Raw genomic sequence first — 15,589 nt, 5'->3', positions numbered from 1 at the left:
TAGTTAAGAGTAGATAGCATGACAAGTAACTTAAGTAGCATTAGGAATTGGTTCTAATTCAATAGGGGACAATTTCAAGAAGCATCATTTCTTCAAATAAGTCATGCTCGATACACTAGGTGTTATTCATTAAAGCCACGATTACATGCATAGGCTGAGTACTGGTGGGCAGCCCAGATCAATTTTGTGTGGGTCGATCACTGAGCAACCATCAATTAAGTAATTGAAGTTGAAATATATTCCACTTATAGAGTCTTGTTTCTAATACTCGAAGAAGTAACTGTAATCATTATTTCCCCCAGCCCTGCCACTTGGAAGACAGACCGAGAAAACAGAGCTTTGGTAGAAAATGTCTTTCTCATTGGATAAATTGGTGTGTGGGGTTTGAGACTTAGGGGAGCAAGATTTACAGAAACTAATTAACCCTGTACCAGTGATATATATTAAAGTTCCAAGTTGTAATATTGGCTTGTCTGTAGAATGTCAAAATATGTGCAGTTACTTTCTCAGATTCAAAAGTTATCCTGGGTGAGGGGTAAATATCCCTCAAATTCTCCACCTTAATTCAAACCAAGATAGAGAATTTAGTATTTGCATTTATTATTTATTTTTCTTTTCAGTTTTTCGATGGAAATTTACTGGGTGACACTGGTTAACATAATTATACAGGTTCCGGGTGCCCAACTCTACAACACATCTCTGTACACCTCATTGTGTGTTCACCTCCCACACCCAAGTCAAGTCTTTGCCTATCACCGTTTGCCCTCCCTACACCCTCCCATAGTGGACATCTCCAATAGTAAACTTTAGTAGTATTCACTAAGGTCAGAGTCATAAAATACACTAAGAAAAGAGTAGCTCATGGTCCCCGGCCAGGAGGTTCAGAAAATGGAGTGTCATCCCAGTGCACTTAGGTCACAGGTTCAGACCCCAGATCCTCAGTCAGGACACCTAAGAGAAGCAATCAATAAGTGTACAGCTAAGTGGAACATCAAATTGATGGTTATATCTTTCTCTCTTTCTCCTTCTCTCACCTACCTTCCCCTCTCTTTTGCTCTCTCTCTCTCTCTTTCTGTCTCAAATCAGTAGAAAGAGTAGCTCAGTCAAGCACACATTTTATCAAAGTAGGATACAGACCATACTCCTAGCTGGAGAGTTACTATCATGTTCTTTATAATGGTACAAACTAAGCTTGCCAAAATTTATTACTTCTAGCTTTTATATACAATTCAAATAAATTGTGAATCTGTATATAAGTTTATACAATATATAATTCTGGTTCTGGTAAATATATTTTAAAGGATTCTCAATCAACTAATGCAATTTATGAAAACATGGTGTTCAATGAATTAGCCCATTCATCGTTAACTTTCCTTGAACTTCTCTCTCAGACATAATCATTTTACTCAGAGTCCTTGTATCCAAAATAAAGTTGTATATTTGAAACAGACACAGTATACTTGATTTAAATGAGTATTAACTTTGTCACCTTTTCACTAATTACAGTTGCCTTTGCAATGATTACATAATAAGCAAAATGATTAAAAAATCAGGATTCTTTGAATTAAGTTCTCTTTTTCTGTTTGCTGTAGAGATATTCTTGATTTTCTACTATAAAGATTAAACAGTTATAACATTATCATTTCAGGAAAATGCAAGCTTCTGGTGAAAAATCAAACTTTTATCCATTTGCCAAATTCAGGAGTAAAGTCAGATGGTGGACAAGAAAAAGAGTACTTGTCACAGTTTTAAAGAATCTTTAGATTTTGAAATTTTTAAAACATATCTTATATTTTTTTGTGATAAATTCTAAAAATATAACTAACAAATCACAGTGAACATGACCTTTTTTAAAGGACTTGTAAATATCACTCTATTTTTCTCTGTCACTCTTCTCTAGTTTAGAAAGATAAATAGAACATAAATATTGCTCAGATGTTAAATCAACTAGTCATTAATATTTAGAGTCTCATTGGTTTTTCTCCTAGGAAATTCAGCAATGTCCAACAATTTTAGAAATATATAAATTTCTTCCAAATGTAGTAACGATATATTTACTTTTTAAATTTGTATGAGATTTTTATTTTGAATGTGAAATGTGCCTGTATATGAAACATGATTTGTATAATTGGATTAATTACCTAAGACTTCAAAGACAATTTTCTGAAATACAGAATGATGGGTAAAATTGTATATATGTATGTATTTATATTTAAATTTTTTTTCTGTTAATATTATTTTCTTCTGTGTTTATAGTAAACCTATCTCAGAATTTTATTTCAATTGATGTTATTGTTCCAATAGTTTTGGCCAAGTCTAACTTTGATAGGAATATTATAATTAATTCTAATATGTCATATGCCTCTAAATATTTTTAAAATTTTTGTAGAAAAATTTAATGAATTATGTCAAATCTGGTCTACTCACCTTAATGATTTTGCTACATTAGACACAGTAAAATATACTTCCACGAAACTATTTCTCATAACTATATATATATATATATATATATATTCATGATGGTAGTAAACTGTTCTTGTGTTTTGTAAATAGTCACATAATCAAAGAAGTCAAATCTGTGAAAAAAATATAACTCTAATAATAAATCTAAAGAGAAATGACGGCCCTGGCTGGTTGGCTCAGCGGTAGAGCGTTGGCCTGTAGTGCGGGGACCCGGGTTCGATTCCCGGCCGGGGCACATAGGAGAAGCGCCCATTTGCTTCTCCACCCCCCCCCCCCTCCTTCCTCTCTCTCTCTCTTCCCCTCCCGCAGCCAAGGCTCCATTGGAGCAAGGATGGCCCGGGCACTGGGGATGGCTCCTTGGCCTCTGCCCCAGGTGCTAGAGTGGCTCTGGTCACGGCAGAGTGACACCCCGGAGGGGCAGAGCATCGCCCCCTGGTGGGCAGAGCGTCGCCCCTGGTGGGCGTGCCAGGTGGATCCCGGTCGGGCGCATGCGGGAGTCTGTCTGACTGTCTCGCCCCATTTCCAGCTTCAGAAAAAAAAAAAAGAAAAGAAAAAGAGAAATGACAAAATATATTTTAAATGGCATTAAACAGTGGAGCAAATGTATAAACTGTAAAGAAAATGACTAAATTCAACAGGTATTAATTGAGCATTGATAATAAGTCAGTATTTCTTCTAAGGAATTGTCCTAGGTATTGAGGATGTTGCTACTTCTTTATATTAAATGTATATACTTTTGCACTATTTAAAATGTAGTTCCATTAATTTACAGATATATTGACTCGTAGGCAATTTAAAATGCTAAACTTAATTTATTTATTCCAAAAAAATTATCAAGTGTTAACATTGTATTGCTCAATGAATGAAAAAGAGACATTAGTTTATTGACCCAATGGAATTTAAAATCTAATAGAGAATATTCTTCTAAATTTTTAAACATACATTTATTTATTTAGTGACTTAACAAATATATTTATAAATAACTGAAATAAATGACTTTTAATGATGATTTATCTTAAATGACATAAACATATTTTCCTTATGGAAAATCATGATTAATCTTCACATTTGAAATACAGACTTTGAACAATTATGGAGATTGATGAACGTGTTATATATATATATTATGTATTATATATAATATATAATATATATTACACATAATATTAAATTTATCTATAATGTGTATTTAAATTATTTTTAATTTTGGAGATATGTATTAAATGAAGTACATTTTATGCACATTTAAATGGTGTGTTGATGACAGGAATTGGGATATTGATGGAGTCAGGTTGTAGGTAACCTGCTTATGTAAACAGAAGGTAGAAGGTAATGTAAAATCATATGTTTTGCTGTATATACCATTAAAATTTAATTATCACTTCACTGAGAAAAGTAATATAGAAAATACATATGAAGTAGTGTATATTAAATTTGAGAGGAAGAACAGTGATTCTCTTTAGATATAACATTAACATAAATCCGAACTTTTGGAATGATGGCCCCTCTGCCCACTTCTAAACCTGGCATTTTCGATCCATCGACCTCTGGGTTATGGGCCCAGCACGCTTCCGCTGCGCCACTCTGCTACCACACTAAACCTGGCATTTTCAATTCAGAACATCAAGAATAGAACAAATCAGCTTTGTGTAGATGTTAGAAAATACTAGATATGTATGTTAATAAAAATAGTAACAACATATTTAATTTCATAAAATTTTAAAGGATTAAAGTTTTTTTTAAAGTATACCTTCTCTATGGAGGACAGTTCTTTTGTATACTAATCTGTTCATTCAGTAAGTATTAGAGTGCATTGAGTATTTGTTAATATGCCTTGATATTTATTTAATATTTTAGTTCAGTAGATACATTTTTAGCATTTAAATAATTGATTCTCAGGAAGCTGATGACTTGCATGACTAACCATGTGATAGTCATTAAAATGTATTATATATTATATAACTTTATTTATTGATAACTTATTAGTAGTAATAGCATTATTATTATAGATAACAGTAGCTGTTACTTTTTTTTGTTGACACCTTATTTAATTTAAAATATTTAATAACATTTTACTTTTGTATATACATTCCTGTATGTGTTTATATAGTCAGATATTTTTAAAATACACATGTAAATGTAAATAGGTAAGTTAATATACATATACATATATACTTGTATCTTTATTCACATGCATATTTAATACACATGTATGTATATACATTGTAGAAATAATACGAACTAGCAATTATAAAATCAAAGTTTTATTTGAAATCATGATAATTTTATTTGCATTTATGACAAGGTGTCTGCAACAATTGTTAATGAGCACATCCATAGAATATGTCAAAATATCAATATGATTCTTAGTCAAAAATAATAAAGATGTATATCCAAGGTGCAATGAGTTTCTGAAAATTTTTTCTTAACTCTGTGAATAGAACTACAATAAAGTCACTTTTGACTAATTAGATAGAAAGGACAATATCAAAGAAAAGGGGGACAGAGTAAACTGTGATTCATTTCAATATATATTGTATTATGCAATTACATCTATATATATACATATCTATCCACATCTATCTATATTCATAACTGAAAATGATGGCAATTTTTTCTGATTTACTTTTTTCTCTCACAAATTATCACTTAATTAAATTTTCAATATGATATTAAGAGAAATGGAACTTAAGAAAATACTGGGTAACTCAAAAAACAACGTGGAAAGCTATTAGCTAATTAAACAAGAGAGAGAGGTAGGCAGATTGGTAATTTCAGAATCACTGACTCCACAGTGTGATTCCTTTATGTTATGACTTAATAATTATCAACCACAGGTAGTAAAGTTCATGCACAGAAAGATTCAGAGAGCGGGAATTATTTTATTTCTTCAATTATAGTGCTATCATTGATTTTAAAGTATCTTGTTAAAAGTTATATAACTGTTAGTTTTTTCTACCTCTGATCATATTATAATTAATGTTTTTTTTTAATAACTGGTATTTATATTGTTAACACTTTTAAGACTGTTAGCCTTAAAAAATGTTCTGAGACATCCTATTAATTTGAGAATATGTTAAAATATAATGTTCAACCTGACCAGGCGGTGGCACAGTGGCTAGAGAGTCTACTAGGGACACTGAGGACCCAGGTTTGAAACCCTGAGGTTACCTGCTGGAGAGTGCGCTCATCTGGCTTGAGTGTAAGGTAGCCTGCTTGAGTGCAGGGTTGCGGCTTGAATATGAGATCATAGAAATGACTCCATGGTCACTGGATTGAGCCCTAACTAAGGTCACTGGCTTGAGCAAAGGGTCACCGGCTGAGCTGGAGCACCCCAGGTCAAGGCACATAGAAGAAAGCAGTCAATGAGCAACTAAAGTGCCACAACTATGAGTAGATGCTTCTCATCTCTCTCTCTTTTTGTCTATCTGTCCCTGTCTGTCCATCTCTCTCACTCTAAAATAAATAAATAAGTTAAATAAATATAATATTCAGTCACATAAGCTATTTATTTGCATTTCCCACCCACTTTTATAAAACTGGTTTTTACAATTCAGTAGTTTGTCAATATAATTTTACCAGAAGTTGGATTCAACTTCTAGAATCATAATTTTGAAATGTCTTATTTATATAAATTCTTATCAAATTATCATCAGGAAAATCAATTAGGACTACTTAGAAATTCTGTTCTCATCTAAACTACCCTTGCCTTTCTTATATTTCTGTTGAAGGATTGCATTGGTTTAGAATCCCTTTCTAGGAAACTGGACATGAATAAAAAATTGTCTTCTTTCTTCTGCATCTGTTCCCTTTTATAAGGGATATAATTTCCCACAAACAGTCTTAAGTCATATCACCTAAAGGCAAAATGCTGAATGTACACAGGCTACTATCTCTGTTTAGACATTCCCTGAATGCCATTACCTAAGGGTGTGCAGGAAATAGACAGCAAAGAAAAGGTTTTGTTTAACAATATGGATATATATTAGGTATTTTTGAGAGTCTACACATACAGACTATGTAGAAAAAATGTATGATTTGTGATGTTTTGGGGGGGAAATGTCTGTACCCAAGTTTTATGTGATGAATTGCAATAATGGGGAAATGAAAGAAACTAATATATATTAGACCCTACCACGGACCTGATAATGAAAGAGAGTGCAATGTGTGTGCTCCGTTGTATGCCTTTTAAATCATTTTTTTTTTTTTTGTATTTTTCTGAAGCTGGAAACGGGGAGAGACAGTCAGACAGACTCCAGCATGCGCCTGACCGGGATCCACCCAGCACGCCCACCAGGGGGCGACGCTCTGCCCACCAGGGGGCGATGCTCTGCCCCTCCGGGCCGTCGCTTCGTTGTGACCAGAGCCACTCCAGCGCCTGGGGCAGAGGCCAAGGAGCCATCCCCAGCGCCCAGGCCATCTTTGCTCCAATGGAGCCTTGGCTGCGGGAGGGGAAGAGAGAGACAGAGAGGAAGGAGAGGGGGAGGGGTGGAGAAGCAGATGGGCGCTTCTCCTGTGTGCCCTGGCCTGAATCGAACCCGGGACTTCTGCACGCCAGGCCGACGCTCTACCACTGAGCCAACCAGCCAGGGCCTGTTGTATGCCTTTTACTTTGGTAGGCTCTCAAAGGTGAGCTCTCGATGGAATTTTAGCTTTTTTTCTTTAAAATACTGATTTACTTAGAATTCTTTAGCTATATGCATATTATTAAAAGATGTTAATAAGTGCCTTTTTCCATTCTCATCCTCAAATTTTGTGACTAAATTAGCTAAATGTTTTGCTTGAACTAGCTGAATTACATTTGCTTAGTCTATTGGTGATGATTGTGTCTAAAATTTGAAGAATATTTAGTATGTTTTTTTTTGTAATATTCCATATAAGCTCTCAAATAAAAAAAAAACATAAAACATAAAAACACTCTCTGTGTTCCTTATTATAAGGAACAGATGTATTCAATACATATATATACTACCTATGACCAAGAGTAATCTCAAAATATAAATAAATTCTCTATTTTTCTGAGGACCAGAATTTTATTTTATAAAGTTATGCTTATGTAAAACTCTATCTTGAAGAGATATTATTCTATACATACTTTAACATTCCCGAATAATTCTTTCTCAACAACAAAACAATTGTTCAACTGTGTTCATGGTAGCAAAAGCTTCCTAGCACGTCTATCAAGATGCTTTCAGATTAAGAGAGGAAGATCTCTTCTGACTTCCTTAAGATAATGAAGATCTCAGTTGCTTTTAAGTTTCATGAATATTTTCATTTTAAGTTTTTCTACCATGATGGATGTCAAATAATTTATGGTCCATGTGCTTGACAAGATACAAACATACCTAATAAGAAAACTATGATCTGTATATGTAAACCTCTCTATTGTTCACCCATACACTAATTCTCTTCAGGGCAAAAGGTCAAGTCTGATTGAAAACCACTGATAACTGAATAAGAACATCATCTTATTTATGCCTGGAATCTAAAGTATGAAACTGGCACTTTATCCAATAGATAATATCTTCACAGTAAACATTTGTACCATAAATAAGACCTTGTTGGTAGACAATTTGTTGTTACTGTTGTTAGCTAGTTAAGTTAACCTGCATGTTTCCCAATCCTGCTTTAAGCTACAGGAGACAATAGCAAATTAAGATACAGATTGCTTGTAACACTTACTCCTTATGTACTTGATTACTGTTTCAGTTCTGTTTTTGTCTTTAATTATTCTGTTTCACATTACATTTAGTTATCTAGGCCTTCTCAAATCATTTTGGGTATCTATTTTTTAAAAACTAAGCTATTAATATATTCTCTCTGAAACACTCAAGGTAGCAATACACAGAATATGAAAGAAAATAATCTTACTGAGAAGAAGTCTTTTCTCCATATCTTAAAAAATGGACATATTAATCACTGTAAAAATGAAAGTCATAAGGAAGGAAAGAGTGGTTTAGAAACTGAAAGTGAGATGACAGGAAATCATTAGAAAAATCAATATGTTTAAATGATGAAAAATTAAAGCATCATACTTCTAAGAAATGTACAAATATCAAATAGTTTAGTTTTCAGAAAGCGGTATTATTCTACTCGAGGGGAAAACATAAAATCAGTTTATAAACATAACAATAGGGCCCTAAAATAAAATTTAGTATTTACAGAGTTCCAGGAAATGATGCTACATTCCAGGAAAGATAGAAAATTGTAATAGATTACAACATTCCATTTGAGAGTCTTGCTGGTAGCAATGTATTATAAAATCTGTTACTGGTGAGCGTTCATATGTGCTGTCTGTTTATACAGGAGCTTATATAAGACAGAGAGGTACAGAGATCTAATTATGTGACTCTAGACAATCCTGCTATTAAAAAGAAAAGATTATAATACATATATTCTAGATCAGAGATTCCAATTCCAGGCCACTTATCCAAGAGAGTTGCACCGAGATGGCCACAATCAGATCTGTATAACAGTCTTTAAATGGCTTATACAACCCTAAAGTAGAGAAAACCCAACTTTCCGCTAGCATAAAAATTGATAAACAAATAGTGGTAATTTATTAGCATTATAAAGAATTAATTTTTCATTCTTTAAGTTTGTATATTTCACTGTATGTAAAATCTACCTTAGAAAGAACTGAACTAAAGAATTAAACTCTAGTTAATAATATACTGAGATATCTTAGAGTAAGTGTACAGTTGTCTGAAACTTATAAAAATGCCTGAAACTTATAAAACTTATAAATACTGTAAGGTGTCTAGAGAGAAGTATATGTATGCAGTAAAACAAAAAAAATTCAAAATGTTAATAAATGTAGAATTTAAGTTGTGGGAAAATGTCTATTCACTGTACAATTACTTTAAAATATATATATTTTAAAAATATTATAAATATGTTGGAGATAAATTAAAAGAAATATCACAAAAGTGATATGTATTTTTTTACTTTTAGGTCTATCTATCTATCTATCTATCTATCTAAAACTTCCAATATATGTTAAGTGAAAAAAATTGAACCAAAAAAGTGTATATACTATGATGCTATTATTATGAAGATAAGACATAAAACTAATGCATGATGATGTAAATCAGAAATTGTTATCTAAAAATGGTACTGAAGGTCTGGAAGAGGACCACTGAAGCCTTCACAGATGCTGGAAATGCTCTCTTGATTGGGGTGTCAGTTACATAAGTGTGTACATGACCAAAATCCAACACTGATGAAATTAAGATTTTTATCCAAAAATAAAAAATAAAATGAAACAAAAATATTTTAAGATTTTTAAAAATACTGAGATGACCCACTGAAATATAATTACAATTAAAGAAATAGTAAAGGGTGTTCTTAGCCTGGCCTGTGATGGTGCAGTGTATAACACGTCAACCTGGAATGCTGAGGTGGCCAGTTTGAAACCCTGAGCTTGCCAGGTCAAGGCGCATACAGGAAGCAACTACTACAAGCTGATGCTTCCTGTTTCTCTGCCCAGTCTCTCTCTCCTCTCTCTCTCTCTCTCTCTCTCTCTCTCTTTCTCTCTCTCTCTCTCTTTCTCTCTAAAAGTTAATGAATAAAATCTAAAAAAATAAAAGTGCTCTTTATTATAAAGAGGACAGAATGAGAGGCAATAGGAAGGGTGATCGTCAAGGAAGGGGGAGGTGGAGGAAGGTAAAGGGGAGATGAATTGTGATTCACAAAGACTTGACTTGGGGGTGAACACACAATAGGGGGCACCTGAAACCTGTGTAATATGTTAACCAGTGTCATCCCAGTAAAATCTAATTGTAAGAAGAAAGGGTAATTATGCAAGCAAACCTAGATATCTAACCATTTTAATGCTGGCTTACTGTATTTAAAATGTTTGTCAGATAAAATTAAATGATTAATATAGAACAAAGGGAAAAAATAGGCATGTTGAGTTAAAGTTTTCTGAGGTCACTCAATTGTAGCATAGTTGCAAAGTTAATAAGTTTGATATAACAAAAAATATTTTTTCCCTCTCTACAAGAACCATCAAAATAATAGTAGAAGTATATAACTAACAAGCTATTAGAGGAAAAATTGTTGGTTTTAAAAATAAACAAATGAGAAGGGATATATAATATATGTAATAAAACATAGCAAACTTTAGGAAATGATATAAACACTTAAGTATTTAGACTTGAAGTACATTGTCGTGTACAACTTTCTATAATATGTCCCCAAATTAAAATGAATGGTGGATAACAAATGGAAAGATGTTATATTTTACTATCACACTGAAGTGGGAGATAAAACTCTACAGTTGAAATTCTTGTTTAAAGCATTGCTCTAAATATAATTAATCAAATGACTATGGACAAGTTAGTTAAACTCTTCAAGACTTGGTTAAATCATATATAAAATGAAGTCAAAAGTATTTCCAAGATCTTGGTGTCAGCATGATAAAATCCTGGCTAGGACTAAGGTTGTAAACAATAAAATCTGACATTATTGAGTGTTTCTTAGGTCTCAGATATCATTCTAACTTTTGCATATGTTAATGCAAACCCAATAACAATTGTGCTATAATTGTCTACATTTCACTGGTGAGAAACATGAAATCCAGAGAATTTGTATAATTGTGTAACTGAGTCATGATTTTAAACCAGATAGCATTGCAAAAAGCCTATGTCTTTAGCATGCATAAAAATTCTGTTTCTATAAATATGATATAAGATCCACAGAGCTATATAAAATAAAGTAAGAATGTTAATAAATATTTTAATTTTTTATAATCCAATATAAGGGAGTTAATTGAAAGGTAATATATTGTTGTTTCTTCTTTTGATTTTCATAAATGAAAAAATATTGCCTTCCATTTATTTATTATTATTTTTAATTATTTTCATTTATTTATTCATTCATTTTAGAGGGGATAGAGAGAGAGAGAGAGAAAGAGAGAGAGAGAGAGAGAGAGAGAGAAAAGGGGGGAGAAGCAGGAAACTTCAACTCCCATATGTGCCTTGACCGGGCAAGGCCAGGGTTTTGAACCGGCAACCTCAGCATTCCAGGTTGATGCTTTATCCACTGCACCACCACAGGTCAGGCCACCTTCCATTTAAAGAACCAACATTTGGGCACTGTCTGGGTAACTTAGTTGATTATATTATTGTCTTGATATGCCAAGATTGCAGGTCTGATTACTGGTCAGGACACATACAAGAATCAACCAATGATTGTATAAAAACAGATTGAACAACAAATTGATGTCTCTCTCCCTCTCCTTCCTCCCTTCCTCGCTCTCTAAAGTCAATCAATAAAAACATAAAGTATCAACACTTAGTTCTGATTCTCTACTGAGCTCATGAAATTTTATTATGTCTCACCAGTTAGGAAGTAGACACATTCTTATGCTTGAACATGATCAGGGATCAGGATTGAAAAGTCAAATTTTTTAATTTGTTAATAGGCATCACCAGATGATTATAAATTCAATCTATTGTAATAAGTTCACTGAGAAAAATTATGTTTTTTAATATCATCTAACCTGAACTATGAAGTTCATCAACAGAGTTATTTTGCAAATCAATTATGCTGTGTTTTACATAATCATGTAAATTACTGTTTTATGTTTCCATTGTATGCAATGAATGATATTTAAAGCAATACTGTCTAGCTGTCAAGGTTTAAATTACAAGGGCATGTAGCATTAATTTTAGAGTAGATATCAAATTAACAAAATGTACCAGGCACATTTAGAAACTGCATAATACCCAACCATTTAGTCTCATCTTAAGGTAAAGTTAATTTTATAAGCATGCTATACAATAAATATCAATACTTACCTTTGAGCATAGAGATTGATGGGGAAAGACACTGATTACTTTCTCAGAAAATGTGATTAACTTTACCATGATTAGGATATAAAAAAAATAAGAAATGCTAAAATCTCTGGCATTTTCTAGAAACATGTGAACTAGACTCTAGTTTAACACCACATTAGTGATGTCATATATATACACACACACACACACACACACACACACATATATGTATATGTATATGTCATGTATATATATGCTGATAATATTTAAACTATATTAGCTGGTATATTTAACAATTATTTTATAGTCTAAATTTTAGAAAAATAAGGTATAGCCACTGATAATAATTTTCATTGTGTATGTATTCAAAAATAAAAATATATGAGCTGTGAGAAGGAAAGACAGTGACAAAACAAAAACACAAACAAAAAATAAAGCTACAAACAATATGACACATTTAAGTATGGTCATGAGGGGAACAAAATAAAAAAATGGGAGGGAAAACTTTGAAATTCAGAACATCAGTTTAAAGTGGATTTTGAATATAAGGTAGAGTTACTTACATTTCATTTCATGTCTAATAAGGAGCTCTATCTCTATTAATGGAATCACACTACAAAGTAAATCTTTTATGAGCATTCTAGTAAAAAAGAAATTGAAACTTTTTAAATTTTTTCTAGATACTTGAAAAAAATATACTTATTCTATATTATTTTGATGGTATTATTGACTTAATGATTTTAAAAACTTCATCTATTTGGGTTGATGAACTTCGACTAAATGGTTCAATGACTTGAAATTTCTCATGATTATTTTCATTTTGTATGTGATGAGGCTAGCTGGTGTTTGGAAGGCAGTCTGTTTGCTTGGAGCAAAGCAAAGCTGATTGACCTTTAATGTAATTAAACCTTTGAGTTTGCATCATTAGTCACATATTTAAACTAAATGAGCTGGTATATTTATCCAATATAATGACACTGTGGTCTACATTTTAGAGTATAGTCAACTTTATAAGATTATTTCATTCAATATATTTTAATATCAAAAGAATTTTTTAGATTATTATATATTTTGGGTGTTTTAAATGATTTTTTTATCCAAAACAGTAAAAAATCTGCATTACATAAAATACAGCTTGAAAGATCTAAATATCTTTTGAAAAAGGAACATCTTATGTAATAAAATTGAAAATTTGAAAAACAAATAAAAATGCAAACATCCCAAGTAGTTTATACTTCCCCTTTCAAAGTCTTGGCAGTCAGTTTCTGCAGAGCTATGAATGCGGTAAATACTCCTTTAAATACACTGATATTTTTGACATGTTGTGGGTTAAATAAATAAGCACATAGTATGATGAGTAGAACCTATTATAGTAAAATTTTGAAATAAAAAGAAGATAGTAGAGGTAAAATTAATGCTATGCTAAAACTGAACATTAATAACTATTAATATTGTCCCTGATCAGGTAGCTCAGTTGGTTAGATGTCATCCAGATATGCCAAGGACATGGGTTTAATTCCCAGTTAGGACACATACAAATGTCAACCACTGAATGCGTAAATATGTAGAACAACAAATCGGTGTTTTTATCTCTCTCTCTTTCCCTCTCTCTCTCCTTTTAAAATCAATCAATAAATTTTTAAAAGTTTATTAATATTTATGAACTGACTGAAAGCATAACAAAAATAGGTGTTACTTATTACCAGCAACTATGACCCTGGTGATGTCCTGGGGTCTTTACATACTTGAGGAAGGGGCTGATCTCTACATTTTACAGGTCAGCAATCTCAGGAAAGCGAAGCACTATGATAGCCTCACTTAGCCAGTGAATATCAAAATTTACATGCAGACATGGTGAATTCAAAATTCAAAATTCCTACCAGTTTGGCCTGACCAGGCAGTGGCGCAGTGGATAGAGCATCAGACTGGGATGCCGAGGACTCCAGTTCGAGACCCCGAGGTCACCAGTTTGAGCACGGGCTCATCTGGTTTGAGCAAAGCTCACCGGCTTGGACCCAAGGTTGCTGGCTTGAGCAAGGGATTACTTGGTCTACTGAAGGCCCACGGTCAAGGCACATATGAGAAAGCAATCAATGAACAACTAAGGTGTCACAACAAAAAACTGATGATTGATACTTCTCATCTCTCTCTCTGTTCCTGTCTGTCTGTCCCTATCTATCCCTCTCTCTGACTCTCTCTCTCTGTCTCTGAAAAAAAAAAATTCCTACCAGTTTGGCATGTTTTTTCAAAGTCAAAGATGTAACATTTACACTACTAAAATAATTAAATGCAAAAGTGCTTTTATTTATTATATATACTGAGAAATACATAAATAAAGTATAATATGTGGCTATTGGTGTATATATAGAAATATAGTCACTGCACATTTTGGCAGGAAAAATTATTCTCAAACTGCAGGTGGTTTTGGATTACAGGAGCAAGCCAGAAGCCACATACTTTTGGGACTCATTCTTTTCATCTGTCTACCAGCAGATTCTGCTGCTAATTTTAGTTCATATAGTTTGACATCATGGAGTATTTCAGTTGTTAAAAGTATACATGCTAGTTCCATCACTAACTACATGTATTAGCTTAGGTGAATTTCATCAATACCTCCCCATCTAAAAATTGGGCAAAATCACAGTATTATAGCTGTTGTAAGGATCATTTAATCCTTACAACATACACATACAGAGTGTTCAGAAAGTGCCTACCACAGCACTCCAAAAACAACTACTTCTCCTCCTCCTCCTTCATCTTCTTCTTCCCTTCTTAATTTCTTCTTCTTCTTCTCCTCCTCCTCCTCCTCCCCCTCCTCCTCCTCCTCCTTCTTCTTCTTCTTCGTCTTCTTCTTCTTCTTCTTCTTCTTCTTCTTCTTCTTCTTCTTCTTCTTCTTCTTCTTCTCCTTCCCCTTCTCCCTCCTCTTCTTCTTCTTCCTTCTCTTCTGCTTCTTCTTCTTCTTCTTCTTCTTCTTCTTCTTCTTCTTCTTCTTCTTCTTCTTCTTCTTCTTCTTTTCCTACTCCTCCTCTTCTTTCTTCTCCTCCTCCTCCTTCTTCTTCTTCTTCTTCTTCTTCTTCTTCTTCTTCTTCTTCTTCTTCTTCTTCTTCTTCTTCTTCTTCTTCTTCTTCTTCTTCTTCTCCTCCTCCTACTTCTTCCTCTATTGTTTAACACTACATTACATTTTCTCAAAATAATCATGACTTATATATTGAAACTTCTATTATAAAGTGAGTAAATTACCAGTATGTATGTTTTAAGTAAAATCAGCCTTATGTTTTAGAGTTACTATGCCAGTTTATACCAGCAAATCCAATCAGGACTATTTTTATTCTATTTACTTTCAA

General features: G+C 32.9%; 1 non-coding gene across 1 annotated transcript; it reads left to right on the top strand.

The window, feature by feature from the left end:
* The first annotated feature begins 2,623 nt into the window (after nt 1-2,623).
* Nucleotides 2,624-2,698, top strand: TRNAY-GUA (transfer RNA tyrosine (anticodon GUA)). The gene has a single exon. It is a non-coding gene; the product is annotated as a tRNA-Tyr (tRNA).
* The last annotated feature ends 12,891 nt before the right edge of the window (nt 2,699-15,589 follow it).

The sequence above is a fragment of the Saccopteryx leptura genome, chromosome 6 (genome assembly GCF_036850995.1).
Source record: "Saccopteryx leptura isolate mSacLep1 chromosome 6, mSacLep1_pri_phased_curated, whole genome shotgun sequence".
In the NCBI taxonomy this organism is placed as follows: Eukaryota; Metazoa; Chordata; class Mammalia; order Chiroptera; family Emballonuridae; genus Saccopteryx; species Saccopteryx leptura.
Note: the sequence above shows the minus strand (reverse complement) of the source record. Positions and strands in the feature narration are given on the sequence as shown.